This window comes from Vidua macroura, chromosome 5 (genome assembly GCF_024509145.1).
Source record: "Vidua macroura isolate BioBank_ID:100142 chromosome 5, ASM2450914v1, whole genome shotgun sequence".
Taxonomy (NCBI): Eukaryota; Metazoa; Chordata; class Aves; order Passeriformes; family Viduidae; genus Vidua; species Vidua macroura.
In genome coordinates this window covers 7,861,227-7,882,667 of record NC_071575.1, presented here as the reverse complement: position 1 = coordinate 7,882,667, position 21,441 = coordinate 7,861,227, and the positions used below count along the sequence as shown (strand labels likewise).

General features: G+C 41.7%; 1 protein-coding gene across 4 annotated transcripts in view; it reads left to right on the top strand.

Annotated features, from left to right (window-relative positions):
- The first annotated feature begins 17,046 nt into the window (after positions 1–17,046).
- LOC128807399 (fatty acyl-CoA reductase 1-like) overlaps positions 17,047–21,441 on the top strand; it is a 121,598-nt gene continuing 117,203 nt past the window's right edge. Inside the window, exon 1 of one of the 4 annotated variants that reach the window (XM_053977783.1) lies at positions 17,047–17,111. The gene's annotated coding sequence lies outside the window, so the exon portion shown is untranslated. Of the gene's footprint in view, positions 17,112–17,438; positions 17,584–17,957; positions 18,035–21,441 lie in introns of those variants that run through there. The other 3 variants (XM_053977785.1, XM_053977786.1, XM_053977788.1) reach the window with 3 other exon arrangements.

Below are 21,441 nucleotides of genomic sequence, written 5' to 3'. Positions count from 1 at the left end.
GCTTGTGAGACTCTAGGAGTTGTAGAGAAATGATGACAGCTTGTTATTGTAAACAACCTACAGGTGGTGTTTTTCCTACTCTCTGCTTTCTTGTTTTTCTCAAAGATTGCTTATAAAAGAAGTATTTTTGTTAATTAACCAATTAACAAAGGTTTCTGAGAAGTGAAATGTATTAATTAATCAACCAGTCTAGTCTGCCTGTATTGGAACAGTCTATAAATAGAGAGTTTTCAAAGTAAAACACACACGCTGTGTTAACCAGCCTTCTGGTTGGTCTGTGTCGTTTCTTACTTAATAGCAACAAGGAGGTGTGAGTTATTCTGAAGTACAAGATCACTTTTTTCAAGACTTACTCCTCAGTGGTATTTCACCTAATTTGAAGGTCAGGCAAGTTCTGAATGTCAGGGTTCACTCAGCAGGAATCCTGGTTTTTCTCTTGCCCCACCTTCTGTGCAGTTCCTCTTCCAGGGCTCTTTTCCAACTCTAAGTTGTTCCTGAGCTAGGAAAAGTGCCATGGTGCTCATCCTTCTTGCAGTGCCTCACTGGGTGAGAATTTTTTGGTCAGCAGCATAATCTATTGCTCCTGCCCCAAAACTGCATCAAGATCCTCTTGTATTTTTCCAGCCCTTCTACAGCTCAGAGACTGTGGCCACATGAAAATATTCTCTCAGCTTTCCAGTGGTCTCAGGTTAACACCTTATAGGCCTATAGAGACATCAGGAAGCCACTTTCCTCTAGGACAAGGGCACTGAGGAACATCTGGAGACACCTCTGGGATCTAGCCAGCATCTGGCTCTGTGCTCAGCATTGAAGTCACTCATCTGATCCATCTTCTGAGCATCTGTTGAGCTGCCAGAAAGTCCTACACCTGGCACATGCCATGTCCCTCCTCAGCCCTGGACTCCAAAAGCAGCTCTGGAGAAAGGCTGTAGAGCCCCTGTGGCTCTGGGGAGCCCCAGAAGCAAAGAAGAGGTCCTACAGTGGCAGATAAAAGTCTAATGAGATCTGACACCAGCACTGGTGCATTAGTCAGCCACCTGTGATGTAGCCTGGTGCAGGAGGAGAGAGAACAGGGCATCCCTTATAGAACACCTTTTCTTGGATGTCAGCTTTTCCTTCACAGGTTCCATGAAGCCTGTGTGCTGTTCAACAGTCTCCTCCTGCCAGTCCCTGTGCAATTCATGATTCTTAACCATCTTCACTTTTCCTGTTTCTCTGAGGGCTTTTCTACATGCTTTGTGGAGCTTTTCTGTTATTATCATTTTGTGGGTGTTTTTTCATTCCCTCTTTCCTCCTCTTACCCTCCTCACACACAAATCCTGTAAAGAAGCTGGCTGTGTCTGTCTTCTTTCATGCTTCAGGTACAAAGCTCAAATCAGGAAATTAAAAAAGTTCAGCAGCCTACTGAGATAACTGAGAGCTTTCTTTCCAGAACACCCTCTGGAGCTTATTGTGGGATATCACCAACCAGGGTGATATAACAGGTCTAGATGATGACAAGCATCATCTTTGCATAGAATGTCCTTGCTAAGAAAGGAACAGACCAGATAAATTAAACTACTGATTTAAATAAATTTAAAAAAAAAAGAAAGAAAGAAGAGACAGCACCTTTTATATCCCCTGCTCAAATAATTTTTTAACTCTTCAACTCTTCCTTGTCAGCCAAAACATTCCAAAACCAGTTACTTGTCATTGCTTGGAGCTGCTTAGTGATAGCATGCATCAAATCCATTCCTGGTAATCATACAATAGTCAATACAGCCAGCTCATGTGATACTGCTCTCTTGCTATTCCTGTTCTTTAGACTGAGAGTTATTGTTGAAAAAAAATCTACAGTCTCCTGAATATAATTTTATATATGAGGCATCAACCATATCAAATTAATTGTGACAGCTCAAGCTTTTAACCTCTGATAAAACAGGGGTTTGCCTGCTCACTGTCATTTAACATGACCTGGCTACTAAGCCATGTAGTGTGAACACCTCCTGTTTCTGTTTGGGGCTGTTTTTTTGGGTGGTTGGATGGTTTCCAAAGCAGACATACCCTGAAACACTGCCTTCCATTCATCCTCTTCCTTCCACAGAACAAGCCGCAGCCACCACGCGGGGTTGTTCTGACGCGCTTGGTTTTCTGCAAACACAGACCCAGCAAGGGGAAAGGCGCCTTTGTTTCCTCGACTGATGTATTTTGCTACATCCAGCCTAATCAGAGCTCACTGCAAAAACTGGAAGAGCCAGGTTACTGATCTGTCTGGGCTGGGACTGCATTAACCAGAGTCAGGGAGTTGTTACACCCTCCTCGTCCCTCATTAACATTTCCTGGGTGCACCTTCAGGGCCTCAGGACGGAGAAAGCAGTTCACTGGTGAATCCCTTGTCTACGCTGTGTCTCCACTCTTCCCTGCTGGTGAATAAGGTGAATTAACCTCTCTGATATATTTTCCTTAGCTTCAGGAAGAAATAGAGATCTGGACATGCATGGATGTCCTCCTGCATTATCAACAAAATAAATTTGGATACTGTCTTGGTTTGGAAAGACAGGTGTCTGCTAAGGAAGGCAGGAGCCTCCCCTGAAATGGAAAAAATGTAGACCCCCTCCCTCTGAATTGTTATAAATTTTAAATTAAGGGGGTCTCTCAGGCAAAAATATGGGACCAGGAATATCAGTTCTTTATTAGGGAAGAAAATAAAAAGGTAAAATAAACAATGCAGTGAACCAAAACAACACTGACAGGGTCAGAATACAACCTGACACCCTGTTGGACAGGGTGTTGGCAGCAGTGCAATTGGAATTGTGGCTGCAGTCCTCCTGGAGTGTCAGGTGTGGTTCTGTTGGAGAAGTGATCCTGTAGAAAAAGGGTGCAGTCTTCCTCTGAAGAGGCAGTGGAAGAGGCAGCTGTTCCTCTGGGAAATCCAGTGCAGAAAAAGCTGTGCTGGTGTTCCAGAAACTCAAGATTATATCCAGGTAGGAATCTTGGCTCCTCCCTTGGGGTGGAACATCCCACAATGGGACACTGCAACTTTTATCAGCCATGCAGTGACACTCAATTGCCCATTAACAGCAGATGTCTCCCCAGGGGGGAGGATTGGTTTGGGGAAGAGACAAAGAAAACTGCCCAATTAAGAGAAGATAACTGCCACACCTCTAACAAGCGGCAACTGAATACATCTTGCCTTGCAATCTAGTACAGATACACAACAAAGCAAAATGGAAAACAAATCTCACCAAACCCAAGTGCACAATGCCACTATAAATTTTCATCGATTTCAAAGGTGCTGTGCTCTGCTCCAGTACTTCCCAAAACCGCTTTCGATGAACTATGCAGCAGCAGTGTGGTCACCTCAGTGTTCTGCTGAAAGAATCTGACTGCCATTAAAAGGTGTTCAAGAATGAGAAAGAACACACGGGAATACTTGTACAGTTGCTTTGCGCCTTATTCAAGTGAGGGTTGGATGTTACTGTTGTGCTTCGGTAGCATTTTGTGCTGCTGTAATTGACTGTGACAAGTAGAGGGCAGCAAAGAATCCTTTCGAGAGGAAAAATAAAAGGAGCGAGAAGATGTGCCAGAGCAGTGTAGGCAATAAACTGGAATCAGAGTTCAGAGCAGGGCATTGGTAATTGGGTGCATCCTAGAACTGCTATGTAAGTGTGTCAGACCACGCAGTGCAACGCTGCAGGAAGATCTAAGTTTTCACAGAGCTCGTTCAGTGGATTAAATCTCACATTTGCACAGCTTTGAAAATGGAAAACAGCATATAAGGGTTTTTCACAGCATCTAACTTTAGATCCTCTAGGACAATCTTATTAGGTTGCATCCAGAGCAGTGATTTTCAATTTTTTTTCGTTGCAGTCCTTAACAATCTCTTACTGCAGGTGAAAAATCCTGTAAGCTGAATTCAAATACATTGTGAAAAGGTTTGCTGCTCTGAGGTACACCTTGCAGCACCCGTGGAATAAAGGATTATTGCTTTATGGTTGAGGAAAAATGAAGAAGTTGTCCCAGTGTGCATTTTAAGACTGAAGGCATGTGCTGTGTCAGACCCTGGATGAGCCTCCCTCTTTTCAGGGACAGCAGAAGGGCTCTGTGAAGACAGATTTGCTCTGGCTGAAGCTGCCCATTGGAGGAGGAGGAGGAGGAGGAAGCCTAGCTGTATTAATTACTGTCCTAATCATTCACTCTAATCACAATGTGCACAGAAATTTAATACACATACACAACCCCCATATGACCACCATCTTTCTTTCCTGAGAATGAACAACATGCTCACAGATTATCTCAGTGCAAATTCTCGTTCATCTAATTAATACTGGCAGAGAGGAGGGTTATCCTACTCTGTTTTTCTCATTTGTTTGTTCTCTTTCATCTGGCCTTACTCAGATCAGACACACAAGCACTTGGGTGAGCTGTGCTCTTGTCATTTTTTTACAACACATTTTAAGTACCTCAACTCCCTCAGAGATCTGTGTAGTTAAGGTGACCTCACTGTTTCCTCAGTGTTCTGTAAGTGACAAATTTATTTCCTTGCAAAGTCAGTGTGTGTTAAGAGGCATCAGGAGTAACTGAAGGGACATTTGGAGATGAGATCAGGTGGCTGCAGACGGAGGCCAGGACTCCAACTTGTGTTACTGCTTTCTTATTTAGGCACATCTGACAATCTCATGTGTGAATCTGGGTGACAATGCCATGCACCCCAGCTAAAGAAACTCTCTAAACAAGGAGAGAAAGGGATGAATGATCAGAGTGGTTCAAGAGGATTGGGAAAATCAGATAAAAAGTGTTTATTCAAAAGTTGTCTACAAATAGCTTTGGTGCTTAAGCATGGGGTTTTATTTTTTGCACAATTTGTAAATTCATGATGTATTGCATGATTTCAGTGTCTTCTTACAATACTAAAATATAACTTTCCTTCACAAGATTATTAAATACAGTAGCTAATTTGTACTGGGTGAAATATCCCCCCCGCAAATACTTGAACATTTATGCTGTAATAACACAAGTAACACCCAGTCAAATTTACTTAAGAAATCTCAGTTCTCATTAAGAAACAAGTGTCCATAATACTTTAAAAACACTCAAATGTTTTATTTCATACTAAAGTAGACTACTGGCAGCACTATTACTCTAATGTTGTTATTGTTAGTAGTGAAAAATCACTAAATAATACTTTTTTTTTTAATGCCGTGTTCTGGTTGACACTTCATATTTCAATGTAAAATTTAAAAATGGCAAATTCCCCAAAGCAATTTTCTTCAGTGACATTTTCTGAGCTCTGAAAAACAAAACCAAAGGAAAACTGGTTCCACAAACTGATTTGCATTCATCATTTAAACAAAGACAAATTTCAAAACTTAACCAAAAAATAGAAATGCAAATTTCAACCAGTTCTACTAATGAATCTCTGTCGAGTGCTCTATTTTATTTTATAGCTAAATTATATAATAGAACCATATTCTATTGAAAGAGACCTTAAAGCTCATCTTGTTCCACCCCCTGGCGTGGGCAGGGACACCTTCCACTATCCCAGGTTGCTCCAAGCCCCATCCAACCTGGCCTGGAACACTTCCAGGGATGGGGCAGCCACAGCTTCTCTGGGCAAAAGAAGATGTCAGGATGGGATCCCATCTGGCTTTTTTTCTAAAAGAAGGGATGCAATAACTTTATCATTTGGAAAATGTTCCTGCACTGGAATTTATTATAAGAGATAAAGTACAAGCCAACCTTTTAGAATTTAATAACAGGTACAGAGTTGGTATAAATTGCTTTAAATATCTGAAAATTTTATCACCTCTTCCCTCTCTGCTGAGGAAATTGAAACAGCTGGGAGTGCTAGGAGAATGACAGAGCTGGGTACAGGGAGCAGGCATCATGACTCCCAAGTCTTTGTGTTCCTTGGTCCAGTGGTTAAAGTACAGGTAGTAAAACTAAATGGACCATGAGGAGGCTTTTATTTAAACACAATAGCTCAAGAAATTAATAGGAAACATATTCCAATTTAGAGAAGGTGCTTTAGAGTTGAATTGATTCAGGAGCGATGCACATGAAATCTTTTCTCTTTAAAAAGATTTGTGTTCAAGCTATTGAGCTTTTAGAGCTCATGTCATCGTACTAATAACCCCTATTGGCATCCAGGGCTTTAGTGGTAAAATTAAACTGTGTTCAACACAGTACTATGAAACCATTTCTTAGATGAACAAGGGAGAAAAAAACCCCAAAACTAAATCAAGCAGACATTAATCTGGCATTTAAAGCAGGTCAGACAAAGCAATGCATTTTTTTTTTAATATTTTATTCATGCTACTTCCTTCCCCTCTCTCCATCTCTGTTTAGTATATACAAATGATTGAGTCACACAAATTTTGCTGCCAGGCAATCTAACTCACAGCAACAAGCAGAACAATTAGGAATAAAACCCATTAAAATATTAGTCCAGAGAAGGAAAGTGCCTTTCTTACAGAATACATAATAATGGGGCTCCAAGGGCAGAAGATGCTCCAGCCCAAAATATTAAATTAGACTCTGAGAATGTGATGCAGTTTGTGGTAGTTAGAAGCTGCCAAAATGTATGGCTAAACATCATCCCTCAAGTGGTGTTTTCAATTTGCTCTGCTAACTGTTCCCTTGAACTCACAGCAAGATTTCAAAAGCTTCTTTATTTGGGGCCTGTTATCAAGATATTTGGGCATCTTGTGCCCAATGATGGTTTTTCAAGCCTCTTTTTAAAAATTTATTTAATTGATGTACATATTTTTCCTTGATACATTTAACAATGAGTTTGAAGCAGTTTTTATAAGCTGTCTCCTTTTTCAAGCTGCCAAAGCTACCACTAGGCAGAGATTTCAAAGTCCTAGTTCTAAAAGTCATGTTCAAGATTTAGCTTTTGTTAATATTTCCACTGAAATCATAAGACAATTTTTACCTACCTTTCCTTAGGGCCCTGCTGGGATGTGCATTTCCACAAAGATATACTGTCTCCTGGGCAAATTCCTTGGGATTTCAGAATGATATAAACAAGATTTTTCACACTTTTTGCAAAAAGCTGAAAATCTGTTTGCTTGGATATACGCACAGATTTACTTCTTACAAGATGGAGAGAGTCTTAGTTATTTATAGCAACATCTGTTTTCAAAAAGAATGTGGACCTTGATCCAACAGACCTTTACATCCTCATATATTAAACTGTTACCTAATACACTGGTAAAGGCTCACAGTTTTTATTTGTCAGGAAAAGTGCATGTCAGGAAAATGTCAGGAAAATGTCTACAAGTCTTCATGTTTATTTTTACATCATTTCTGAAGTGCTATGGCTTTAGTCAATACAGCTAAGAAAACAAACTTTGAGTGACTATATTCACACATTGAGAGTATTTTTAGAACTTTCCTCTGCTTTAAATGATCTGTAGCTTAAAATAAATGTTTCTGGAAAGCTAGAGCAACATATTTGAAAAATGGTAGGCAGATGAAGAAGAAAAACTTTCTGGAAGTAAACAGTTATAAAAATTCCTCGTCTCTCAGGATTCCTGTAAAAGCAGATTGATTAGTCCTCCTGCCATATTTATGAGGCTGACAGATTTTAATATATTCACTTTCTATTGGGAGAAACTGAGGTTTGAATAAAACAAAGTGATCACAGTTAATGTACAACAGTAAAAAAATAAACAACTGGGTACTTTGCCTCGTCATTCACCATGTAAAAGCTTCTTCTGTGCTCAAGAATGATCAAAGCTTTGGGTAATAGACAGTACATATTAGGAGTAGTTCATTATGTCAGCACACAAACCCCCAAGGGTATATTTTCATCACAGCATGAAGTCAGTGCCATTTTGCAGCCCCAAACACTGGCAGCACATCACCTGAGAAAGAAATACCCCATCCCCTGTCAGAAGTGCTGCTTTGGAAAGAGCAGAAGGCTTGAGAGGTACATCTCCCCCAGGGAACTGATTCTGGCAGAGTCCTTACCAAACAGAGTTAATGCTGCACAATTACAAGTCAGTGTTGTGTACATGCATGTTTGCTTTTCTGTAGAACAATGAATAATGCTGCTTTATATGCAGAAGGTTTTAGATCTCTTTTACAAATGTCTTGGAACTTTGCAGTGATTAATAGACAGTATATATTTTCACTGCAGTTTAAAGTCATGGCAGGAGTGCTCTTTCTTTTTTCTCAGAAGCCACATATTCCACATATGTCCCCTGGACTTTCACATTTTTACTGAAGCAATGGTAATAGTAAGAGTTTAGCAGTGGGATTGTTTTTTGCATGCAAATTCAATCTTGAAAGTGGTATGAATGAAGAAAGACAAATAACATATGAAGCATCTTAACAACTTCTCTCTCAGTTACCCATGTCTTCCATTGTCAACATGATACTAATTCTCTACTCCTCCAATATTAACATTTCAAAATGCTAGGATAATCTTTTAGTAAAGTAGATGAAGAAATTTTTTAAATTTTAAAATCTAGAATATAGAGCTGTTTTAATTGATTTATTTTTGTTTGTTTTATTCCTGTCTGTTTTCCTCAGGAGTTAAATTGTTCATTTTTTTTTTTTTAATTTATTTATTTTTTTATTTTCCTCCATTTCCTTTAGGAAAATCTTAACATTCACAAAAGAAACAATAACATGCCACAGAAGCCATATGAAATTCTGCTGAAGAAAATGTCACGCTAGGAATAGAGTGAATAATGATGACTGGAGGTTTCAAAGCCAGATGATTGGTATGGATGAGGATTGCAAGGAGTTCAGCAAAAGAGAGGCTCCTGCTGCCAAGTAACTCTCCCCCTCAGGGTGGAAAGCTGTCATCCTGCCTCCATTAGGACTTCCCTTCCCTTCTCTTCTGCCTAATGTTGATGAACATGCAAACAATGCTTTTTAAACAACTTTGCAGGTCCAATAAATGTCAGACATTTGCATTTGTCCTGAAGACTCAGAGCTGGCTGCTACAAGAAGGGTTTGAGTGACACCTGTGAGGTCGCTCAACACCCATTTCTCTTTTCTTCAACCTCTCTGCCTTCAGATCCAAACCGCTCTAAACAGGGAGGGTGAATCATGCAATGCATTTTCCATCTGAAGGGAAAGGGGGAGGGAATTGTTTTCTCCAGCTTCTTTCAAAGCTGGATGATAAATAACTCTCCTTTTTGCATCAGACCTCATAACTTCAGCAAGGAGAGCACTCAGCTTTCTGCATTGCAGGTCTCAAGGGGGGCAGTTTCTAAGCCATGTATTGCAAAGCTCAGCCTAGGTGTTGTTTGAAAAAGGGGTGGATAGAGATGGGATGCTCTGTCCATGTCAGATAATCCAGAAATCCACCAGGCATCTCTGGTGCTGCCTAACATCTTCTGTGGGTCTCTTCAACCTCTCCCCCCATTAAATCTTTTAATTAAACTAAGCCTTCACCTTTCCTACTCCACACACAAACAGTGTTTCCTGGAGGTTTTGGTGATTTTTATTTTTTTTCTCCAAGCATCCTCTTGGACATGATGGAATAATTCAGCTCCAGCGCTGTCTCCCCTCCCAAAATTTGGACATATATTAATCTTTGCTATGAAATCTGATCTTTTTACTCAAGTTAATTCAGAAGCAGGAAAAGTAATCCTTCAAAAAGCCCAGATTGCTGAAATTGCCTCTGCTGTCTAGAATACATTATATAAGGACATCTAAACTCAAAAAGAGCTACAAGCAACAACAAATCTTCTTAAAGTTTAATTTCAAATACAATTTTTCTTTATAATTTTTTTTAAACTACGAGTAATGAAATCAGTAGAAGATTATGGCTTTGTTGGTTTCATTGCTTTCTATACTTGTTATTTGTAATTTCTGAAAGTTAATTTCCTCTCTCTGCCCTTCTTTATAATGCTAGACAAGCAAATTTACCATTCTCTCAAACTTTCTTTTTCACACAAACAAATAACTTTTCATATGAGAAAAATTAGCATTCTCAGTGACCAATCACAAAATCACACAAGCACCTTGGAGTTCCTTTTTGTTTTATTTTTCTTTGAATTTTTTTTTTTACATTTTTAAGTGCTAAAACTCAATCCAGATTTACCTACTCAGAAATCTTCTGAGGGCCATGCTTGCAGAGTCAAAATGGTAGAGCCTGACAATCACCACAATTATCAGTGAAGGTGTTTCCAGTAGAGGAGTCAAACATCCTGGCTGCCCAAAAAGAATTTGCTAAGAGAGTATTTATGCATAGAGGAGGTTGATGCATTTCTCTCTTCTTGCCTTCTGAAAATGGCTTTATGGAAGTACCTTGCTGTACTGCCCACAGGGCTGGACTGGATGTGCCATCCTATCAGCTTCTGTTGGCAGAATATTTCAACACAGGGTAGTCAAAACGAGGGCTTGAGCAACCAAGCTCATCGCCCACCTGATCACATCACTGGAAGCTGAAGAGGTGGAAGGATTTAGTAGACAATGGAATTGCTGAAAATACACACACACAAACACACACACATGACCTTCTGAGGTATTTTGGGCTCAGTTCTCTGTTCCTTATGTGTGCACATGGTGGCCTGAGATAGAAATGAATAACCTCATCTCATGCTTCAATAAATTGTTATTGTTTATAAATGCAGTATTGGCTACGCCAGGTCATGCCATGCTGTAGTAGCTAAATACAGCAGCATAGAAGAGAATGAAGCAGCCTGTTTGAAATGGACTATCATTGTAAGCTATCAGGGAGATTTTCTGAAGGCAAAATAATGATTTGTTGATATGATGAAAACATTCCTACCAGACTAAAAGAAAATAGATCCTGGGTCCCATGTGAGAAATAAATATTAATATCTAGCTATTATCTCTTTGTACTCAGAAGGTCGTGTCTGTGTTTAAATGTTTTTACACATATTCTTTTTTCACAGTGTTGCTGTTATGTGGTAGTTGAAAGGACAAAAAAAACCATCCAGTCATCTTTCAACATCTTAGTCCAACTGCCCAGATTACAACAGGTACTTGAGCTCTCTGATCTTTTTCTCAGTTGCATGTGGTGTCTTCTTTTTGTTGTGGTCCTCATTTTTATTTTTGCCAGTTCACAATCAGAGCCCTTTGAAAGAGGAATAGCTAAAATAGCCGAGGGTTCTTTTGAATTCTGAAAAATTGAAAACTGAAAAACCTCTGATCCTGATTTTTTCTGACAACTCATTTCTGCTCTCCTGCATAATGAGTAATTTAAGGTTCCTTTTTGTCAAACTATGGCTATCTTAGTTCAGCTGTGTTTACTGTGATCTGAATATCTTCCTTCAGTGGAAACAATGCTTGAAGGAAGCTCATCAGGGCAATTTAGGCTGCCTGAAAATTTGATTCCTTAGGTTGAATCATTTGCTATTACAGGGTTCTATTTTGTTAAGTTCTCCACACAGCCTGCGGATGTCGGGAAGTGCAGCTTTTATAAAATACACACATCTTTTCACTCATTTAGATTACTTTTTAACAGAAGGATGGTGATCTGCTCAAACATATTCCTGTCTTTGTTCTTCCTGATGAATTAGATTGGGCAAATGCTGGGAAAAGAGGTCTCCAGAGGCAAAGGAATTCTTTAAATCTTCTTGAGAAGGCTACCTCCCAGGTCCTGCCTTTCCTAAAAGCCCCATGCACATCGATGTTGGGCCTGCTTGCTGGGCAGCTGATAATCCATTGGGAAACTATTGCCCTGTGCTATTTAAACAGGATTATCCTAATCCTTGCTGAGTTGACTTCTGACTTTACAATATTATAGCTTGAGGTTATTTTCCATGTTGTTGTTTTTTCTCTTGATTCTCTTTCTCTCTCACTGTCACTGTCTCAATTTCACTTCAGCCTCTTCTTACATTGCACAAGATGTAAAAAAAAACTCCAGAAAAAAAAATCTTCTTTCAAAGCTTGCTGAGATCACACAGCCTGTGCTTCTAGAAGGTGGGCAGTGGTCAGGGATAGGTGAACTCCTGTGTAGTAAATCATGGCACAGTCATTTGTTCTGGAACTTTTTAAGTGTTTTGGAGCCCAAAAATTAATAATTAATTAATAATATTTACCAGCCATTTGGTGTTTAAATCTGCTTGTAATGGTCTACTAAGAATCTGCCACACTGTGAATCTCTTGCTGAAATGCTGAAACTCCCTACTCATGCAAAGACAGTTTATAGCAAGGACTGTATCAGGAAGAAATGTCAGTAAGGAATTGAAAATACCTGAAGGAAGAGCCTTTCAACTCCAAAAAAGACAAAATATCTGCACTTGTAAAAAGTTAATACTACCAAATGAGATGTAGAAATAACAACCTGAATATTGTAGCTGATTATTATGACGATACAATATTCTGTAGTAATTTTATGAATAAACTGGGTTTGTGCTTTCTTTAGAGGAGTTGTCAAGGTGTCTGCATTTTCTCTAGTATTCTTGAGGAATATCTGGAATATCATAGACCAGATGTCAGTAGGAATAATGGATAGCATGATCTCATATAAAAACGTCGAGTGCCTTCAGACAATGTAGTGTGCACTTCTGACTTTCTGCAAAATACTACTTGGTATTCTCTCATGGTACGATTTCTCTAATTGTATTCCAGGATGGGAAAATCCAATAAAATGAAAAAGTCTTCTAAATGCATACCCCAGAACTGGGTTTTTCCCCGACTTCTGTAACGTTTTGGAAGCTCAGTTTCATTTCTTAAATACAGGAAATACTGTGATGTTGTCAGCTCACATTTCTGTCCTGATTTCCAGACTGAACTGTTTTGGATTTAGATCAAAATAATAAAAAATTTGCCATAGCAGAAAACTGCTCACAGGTGTAGATTTACAGGTTTAGAGATCAGCCAATAAGGAAATAACCAATCTACCTTTCAATTCCCATTAAAAAGTTGAAAGATTACAGTACAAACATTGTAAGGTCTATAGTTAAAAAAAGCAAGATTAAGGCTTGTGTGACAAGGAGCCTATTTGTGTCTGGCATCAATCAGTCAATGCAAAGTGGCTTGGCATTTTGAGATGTGAGGCACTTCAGACATGCACAAACTGTTATTTGTTTAGGCATAATTTGACCTGCAAACATAAGATATTTAACTAATTATGTGCAGCACTATGACATTTCACTGCTGGTTACTCAGTACTCAGTGCTGCCACTTAATTGGTGAAGAGCGGCAACAAATTTCAAATCACAGAATTACGGAATCGTTTTGGTTGGAAAGGACCTGTAAAGATCATTAAGTCCAACCCCTAACCCAGCACTGTCAAAGTCCACCACTAATGAATGTCCTCAAGTGCCACATCTACATTTTTTTAACACTTCTGGGAAGGTGACTCCACCACAGCCCTGGGCAGCCTGTGCCAATGCTTGATAACCATTTCAGTGAGGAAATTTTCCCTCTTATCCAGTCTAAACTTCCCCTGGTGCAACTTGAGGGTTTTTCCTCTTGCCTGTCCCTTGTTCCATGGGAGCAGAGCCCGACCGCTTCTGTGCACACCTGCACTAGTAGGATCCTTTTTTTAAAAAAATCAACATTTGTCTTTGTTTTTAATTTGTACTCAACAACTTGCCACCTTCTCTTTCTCCTCAGGTATTAGGTTCACATGAGGAAGCTTTAAGTGGGTTAAATTACTGTTATTTAAGAAATCAACCTGTCCAAAATCTCGTTGGCAGCTTTCCATGCGTAGCTATGATTTTCCTTCATCATAAACAGCAAGTTTGATACAACTTGATCAGGCTGACAGATGACAAGATCTGTTAATCTGACAACATCTTCTTACTTTTAAATATTAATTGCATTAATTGTAGGCTTAATTTTTAACTTTTCTTCTCAGAGTCCCTAATCTTCACCTGTGCCTTGGCTGAAAGCTAACACATCATTGGAAAAGAAGTGAAACTGTGAAATGTGAATTCCTTGTATTAAGAAAATAAATGCAACACTACTTAATTAATTCCCTCCCTCTCACAAGGAAAAAGAAATAAATATTCATCAGTAGCAAAATGATTTTTTAAAACATGTTTGCAATATGTGGCAATTAATATTCTGTTCAGAGTTTGACTCCTTTATGACTCTTCAATATATGTTACTCCATTAGTCAGAATTTTAGTATTTGTCTAATAGATGATTCAAAAATCATCAACATCTTCCATTATGTTTCCATTTCCTTCACTTGGTCTGTATTATAAAATCATGGAATCATTTAGCCAGGGGCATCTAAAAACTGCAGAAGATATACCCTTTCCAAATCCAGAGAAACAACCACATTGGAGAAAAGGTTACAGGGCAAGCTGACTTGCTAAATCAGAAATATAAGAAATGGGTATTGGGAGCCATAGAGATAACAGGTGTCCCTTTAACATTCTGTTGCTAAACAAGCATTATGTAGAAAAGATTTCAATTCAACTCCCCAGACTGTTGAAGCTGGGCAGCCATAAGTAGGAGTGGGTGGTAAGTAAAAATCATTTTAATAGAGACATTATTTTCTGCTCAAAATAAACTTAAGAGTTATTGCATTTGACCTTTGTTTTTTTGGTGGGTTGTTTTGGTTTGGTTTTTTTTGGTTGGTGTTTTTTTTTTTTTTTTTTCGGTCAGCCTCAAAGAAACAGAAATCTCATAGGTCAAGCTGCTACTTTGTAAAGATACAGGTAGAAATTTCTGGGGGAAAAGCCAAGGTTAATTACTTTTGCATGTTTTCTGTTATATTTCTTTTCCCCTCTGGATGCTTAATGGATAAATGATTGCTTTGCTCAGAGTGAGTGCCTCACCAAGATTGAATTGCTTGCATTGGCAAGAATTCAGAGAAAAACTGACATCTGGGAAGGAGCTAAGGAAAGCTTATCTTTTAATTAAATGAAATAAAATCAACCCAGAAAAAAAAAAAGCTCCAGAGTGAGGACCCATAGCATATTTCCCAGTGTATGAAACTACTTGCAGTCCTCCTTAGAGGAAACTGCAGATGTTTTGACTCTGTGCTCTTCTCACGCAGTTCATCCTTGTCCATCTCATTCCAAAAAAGCATGTAACACTTTTTTCCTACAAACTCCCACAAGACTTCAGACAGATTATTATTGCTTCTCGAGCTGAAGCCTCCACAATCTCCCCAGCCCTTGACACATTTGAGATCTTCACTGCTACCTTCATTTCCTGGGTTCAAAGGGCAGCCTCCTCAGGTTGGTGCAATTCCCTGTTGTTTCTTCATTTCCTCAATCAAATTATGCTCTCAGCATTTTTTTTCTTCTTAGAGATTTCTAGGAAGCAGTCATGAACCAACTCTGACATGCGAGCAATTTAATGTCCTAAGTAGTTCTTAGCTGGGAACTGTTCTTCTAGCCTGCCTGCTTTTTGGAAATTTCCCAAAGGATTTTCGCTAAGTTTGCAGATTTGTATGTCTCCTATACAATGTCTCTTGGAAGAGTTTCTGAAGGAACTGATGCTTATCAAGCTCTCTATTCAGTGTCCTGAAAGATAATACAATAGTTCTCTCTCATTCTGGGCTTCCCAAAAACTTTCCTTCTGGTTTGTTTTCAAAGTCCAAGATCATGGTCCTTGAACAAAACCATCCCTCACTGACTATTCTTTTAAGCCACATCTTTGTCTACTTGTTCCTCATTTTGGTGTCAAACAGTCACCATCAGTTCAGGCATGGCCTTTTCAGTCTCGACAGAGGCCTGGCCAGCCTGTCAAGGCAGATGTTTATGTTGAGGAATATGCCTGTGGTGCAGGCAACCAAAACTCTCTCGACTCAGAACCATCCCAGCAACCATCAGTCACTTTCTGCAGACAGCTGGGGCCTCCTCCGGTAGAACCACTTCCTGTGGTTTCTTTCCTTGCAAGTTTCCTCCTGATACACTTCCAGTGAATGAAATCTGAAACTCCTTTGCTGGAATCACAGAATCACTGAGGTTGGAAAAGACCCTTAAGATCACAGAGCCCAACTGTAAAAGAAGCTGTAGGTTGTTTTTCTCTGCAAATGCGAAAATGAAATTGAAACAGAGCTTCCTCTCTCCTGTTGAGTGCTCCAAACGTTTGTGACAGCACTTGGGTATTGGAGAAGGCAGAAGATTTTCTTCCATCTGTATGAATTATGAAGGCAAGGTTCTCTACATCCCACCCATTTCTGTGGGATGAATTGCCTGCTCAGCTCTGTATGGCCCCACTCCAAGCCATAGGTGTAATGTAGAGCGCAGGTGACACAGACCTTGTGTCCTGGCGGGATTTTTGTGGTCCGCCTGGGTCATAGAGCCCTATGTCCTGTGTCACATGGAGGCTTTGGAGATTCCACCTAGCCTTAGATCGTGCCCAGATGTGCCAACAGGCACCTGTAGGTCTCATGTGAAAGTGGCAGGCACCTGTAGCCGATAAGCTCCCCAAGCAAGGAGCTAGAGGTGGGGGAGCTGCAGCTGTGGGTGCAGTACTTAATCCCTTTGCGTGGGGTGTTCTGCTAATAGCTCTCATACCGATTCACTCATCAGTGAGCAGCTTACCCAACCTCTCCCGGGCTGGCTTTTCCCCAGTACTAATAAGTGGAAGGAAATAATGAAATAAACACAACCTCGTAAGATTAATTAATGCTCATCCATGCTGCAAGTGTGATATGAGGCTATAAAAACGTCACATCTTGCTGATTCTGATGCTGAGTTGAAAAGATCTGAGGGTGTATCTTCTATTGCTGAAGAGAGAGAATGAATATTAGTGTTAAAAGCAGCTATTCCAGGCTGAGCAGGTATGCTGCATATCTCGGTTTTCTCCTAACGCTTATAAGACAAATTGTGTAATTAACTTAATATGCCTATTTTATAACTCTGCTTCTGTGCACAACATTCTTCCTAACCATTTTAATCGCAGCCGTAAATTCTGCTGTAAGCTGAAGAGAGTAAGGAGCTGTAATAACCTTGGAGGACACCCGAGGGACTACTCGCCCTGCCCCTTCACCATGGATTTAGGAGCTTTTGGGGGTCCCTCGCCCTCCCCTGCTGGAGGGAGCCTGCGGGGCTCCAGCGCAGCCCGACCGCGCTTCCCGCATTCCCGGCCGCCGGCTCACGCCGGCGCAGGCGGAGCGGGGGAGGACGAGGGTGGGGAAGGGGCTCGGGGAGGCGCTGAGGAGGAGCCGCCGCCACTCGCTCCGGCCCCAGCGAGCCCGGAGGCGGTAGAGGAGCCCCGGCAGCCCGGTAAGGACGGGAGCCCTCCGGGAGGGAGAAGGGAAGGGAGAGAGGGAGCTTTTCTTGCCTGCCTTGCTGGTTCCTGCAGGGCTGGCGCGGCGTGCCCGCACCCCCTGCGGCACGGCCAGGGCGGGGAGCGGCCGGGCCGCCGAACGCGCCCGTGCCCCACGGCTGCGGGGGGACGCTGGCGGCGGCCGCGGAGGAAGGGGCGGCCTGAGGCGGGGGTTCACGGGCACAGGCGGGCCCGAGCGCTGCCGGGAGGGGGCCCGCTCTCCCGCCCCGGCAGTGCCCGGCGGCTCCTGCTGCAGAGCCCGCGGCGCTGAGCCGGCCGGTCCCCGTCCGCGCCCCGGGCGGGCGCGCATCCTCCCCCGGTCCGGCTCGGAGCAGCGGGGCAGGCGCTGCTGCTGCCCGCCTCCCTCCCCCGGCCGGATACACACTGTCACACCCGGAGCACCACGAGAGGTTTGTTAATTTTATTTGGGTAGGTTTTGTTTGTGTTTTTTTTCTTTGTTTTTTTTTTTTTCTTCCTTGTTTTTTTCTCTTTTCCTCTGCCTCTTCTTTGCCGGGAGTTGCTTGCATGCTGGGGAAGGTGGGGGGCAGCGATTTGGAAACAGGAATTGGTTGGAAAAGCGGCAGTTGAAGGTAACAACCCGCTTGGGCACGGCGGAGGGAAGCAAAGAAAAAAACCCAAAGACAACCAAGAAGGTAGAAGGTGGTGTGGGGGCGAGGGAGAGGAGGACGCGACGCTGGAGAAGGGAGGATGCCCGGGAGGCGGCGGGGCCGGGCCGGCTGCAGCGGGGCCGGGAGGCTCCGGCGGGGCCGTGCCGGGCAGGTACCCCGGCTGGGGGGTCGGGAGCGGCCGGGTCGGGCCCCTGCCGGTGCCCCGGGGGCAGCGGGGCCCCGGCCCCGCCGGTGCTTCGGCTCTTCCTTGGGTGAGTTGACGCCGGGGTGCGACCCTGTGAATGAGGAGAGGATGTGGCGAGCGGCTCCCGCCCTGCCTCGCCGCAGGGTTGGCTGCGGGTGGGGGTAAATCGTCAGTGCGATGCTGTTCAAAATAAAGGAAGGGCTCATCTAATTTTGGGGGAGCGTTGCCTTTTTGTTTTTCTGCTGTTAGGCCCATACGTTGTTTTTTTGTTTTTGTTTGTGTTTGTTTTTTTTTTTTTTTATGGAAGTGTGGTGTTATATGGTGATAGAGTTTTAATCATATGAGGAAAGAGTCTTACTCAGAGCCTTGGTGATGTTTTCTCTCCCTTGATTGGGCAATGACTGGATATCCCTGCTACCCCCCCCAACCCGCAGGGCACCACAAGCACAAATTTTGGTACAGGATCCTGTGAGGATATACTCGGTTCTCTGGAAACGAGAGACATGTGACCTTGTCTTGTCTTATACAGTCCTTTACAGTATAAGGGTTATACTGTATATGTTGCTCAGAACAATTTGTTTGTTCATGTTTGCCTTGGAGCCTTTTAAGGGCATAGCTGGAGAAACAAATAACTAATGACAGACCATTATCTTGGGGGTGGGGGGAGGAAGCAGTAAAACTAAATGGGAGTTTACCCAGAAATATTGCACTATAATTTCAGTCAAAAGCAAAAGGCTAGTTTTGCATCTTTATTTAGACTGAGAGTTTGCTATCGCTAAAGGTCATTTTTAGGCTAGAAAAAAGTGTTTCAAAATCCATATCAGCTCTAATCCTGGTTCACTTGAATTTGTATTAAAACAAGTGTATGGTTGAACTACTAGATGATCCCAGAAACATAACAAAATGCAAGGCCTTTCAGAAACTTTCAATACCAAAGCTCACATTGTTTTGGCTTCTTAGTTTAGAGTGTAACTTTCTGTGCATGCTGGCATTCTGGGAACCTTTATCCCCACTTGTTAAGAAGCTGGTGGCACAGAGATTTGCTACTAGAGTTTATTTTGATTTGCACTGATGTGTCAAAAGCATCATAGTTTCCTGCTCCTGTGTAATGTTCTTGACTAGAAAAGTCCAAGTTCTGTTCATTACTGAGTTAGAGACTCATCTTCTGTTTGAAGGAACTACACAGTTTAAAAATTGATAGTTGTTTTAGTGAAGTTGTAAAATCCCTGCTGCAATGTAGTGCTTTAACCTCTAGATCTATTGTGTTGTTCTGACATCTTGCTTCTGCATAACTGTAATGTTTTAAAACATTTCCTTTGTGTTTTGGGGTGTTTGTCGAAGTTAAAGTCACCATAAATTTCAGTACATTGGGGATGAGAAAATTGAGGGGGGTGGGAATGCATTCACTCAAAGGTACATTAATTAAACATGAAGGAATAGCAGATTTAGGCCAGCCTTTTACTATATTTAGAGTACGTTTGAGGATGCATCTGATATTGTAACAAAGCTGCAAATTCTTCAGTTCTTCCAATTCAGGATTCAAGTTTAATCCCTGTCAAGGCTTGTTTAAATTAGTGGTGGGGAAATGTAGTTTTAAAACATCTTGAAGACCATATGAGAAAAGGCTGAGTAAATAGAACCCATAGTATGTGAGCTGGGAAAAAAATGTCTAGAGATCAACTGTTAGAAAAGTAATAGGAAGTGGCCTGTTAACAGAGGCACAAAGTTTGTGGCTCTGTTACAGGAAGTAGCTTTGACTGATAAGCCTCTTGTACCTTTCCCAAAGTCAGTTCAGGTCTGACAAACCTGAATCTTGGGAAGGTGTAGGAGTGCTTGGCAGTGAGAGGAACATGGATGATGACAGGGCAGAAGGATTGTGACAGGGACTGTTGGCAATTTGACCAAAGGCACAGAAAGTCTCATTTGTCTGCATGGTGCAGTGGAGAACACAAACAAGTGGTCATTGTCTTCAGAAATCTTCTGGATACTGATGATTTTGAGTCCCGTGGCGGAGTGTAGATCCTTGCTCCAGAGGAGCAGCCTGCAGAATTAGACTGTCACTGGAAAAAACCTTTTTTTTTTCCATACATTTCACATGGAAAGCTCCTAGTTCTGAAGAGTTTGCCAGGTTTTTCTGCCATAGCAAGTTATTTTTACAGATCATGTAAGCAACTCAATGGGGTGGAGAAAACTGATGAGTACCTGACTAATCTGGGGACTGTTGCTTACCTTATTATGTTTTTTGGTTTTGCTGTGTTTGGAAGAAAATATTGGGAATAACAGCTGCAGGGGATAATATTAGCATTGTCCTATCATAATGCATTATTTTGCATTATCACTATGAAAAATTATAGCATTCTGTTTCCCTAAGGGTCCTGAGTCCACAAAAGAGGCTTAAGAAATGGAAGTTTGAATATTATCCAGCGAGATTAAAGTTTTCTAAATTATTAGGAGTGGGTCATGGAAAGTCGGGCATCACCAGATGTCTGGAAATAAGGATAATCTGAAGGATGTTGACTTCCCTGGCTCAGGCAGCTATTTCACAAGGGCAGGCCTCGTTTGGGAGCTCTTCACCTGTGCCCGTGTGGAGCTGTGCTGGCACTCCCCGAACCTCGCTCCCTAAATGTGGGCTCCTGCCTGACCAGGGGGTCAGCCTGCCAGCCTGCCTCACCTCTGGCTGCGCATTCCCGGCCTCCCGCTTGGGATGGGGCCATTACTCCTGGCCAAATGCAAATCTGCTCTTGTTGTTGCTCTTGGCCTGGTTTTGAGTTGGATGAATTCCTGGGTGTGACTCAACGCCTGACTAAAACACGGCAAGGAACCGACGGAGATCGTGCTCTTGGGGGAAGAGCGCGCTGCTCCTCCTCGCAGCAGGGGACGTTCAGCCTCATCAGCTCGCTTGGTGCTGTGCTGATGCTTCTGCACGGCCTCTGGATTTAATTTGACCTATCTGGCCAGTTTGGAGAAGGAGAAGAGGTGCCTGCCTATCTCCAGTCACTTGTGTAGACGTACCCTTCAAGGGTCTGATGAACTGAGTCAAAGAGGAACCTTTATGTCCTTCAAGATAACACTATAGCAGATGCTTGTTCTTTTCCATTCAGTTTTTTAATGGTAAGCCTGTGTTTCCCATTTTTAAATGCCATCTGAGGCAGATGTTTTGTCTGTGGCGTTTTTTGGGGGTTTTTTTAATATTCTTATTTTCATAGTGCTTTAAGGCTTTCTTTAGCTGTCTTTGCATGACATGCAGCATTAAAATGACATCAAACTAGGTCTTTGCATAGTGAAATAATAATAGTACGTATGTAATTAATGTTCTGTTGATAATTACTAAAAACCATTTCTCCCTCAAATCTGTGGCTACATTTGTTGTTAAAGCATGAGGCATATTGAAGGTTTGGCAAAAATACGTGTAATTCAGTTATAATTGTGTTCTGTTCTAAGCTTATATTAGCTGTGTTTTGCAAGAGTTGCTTG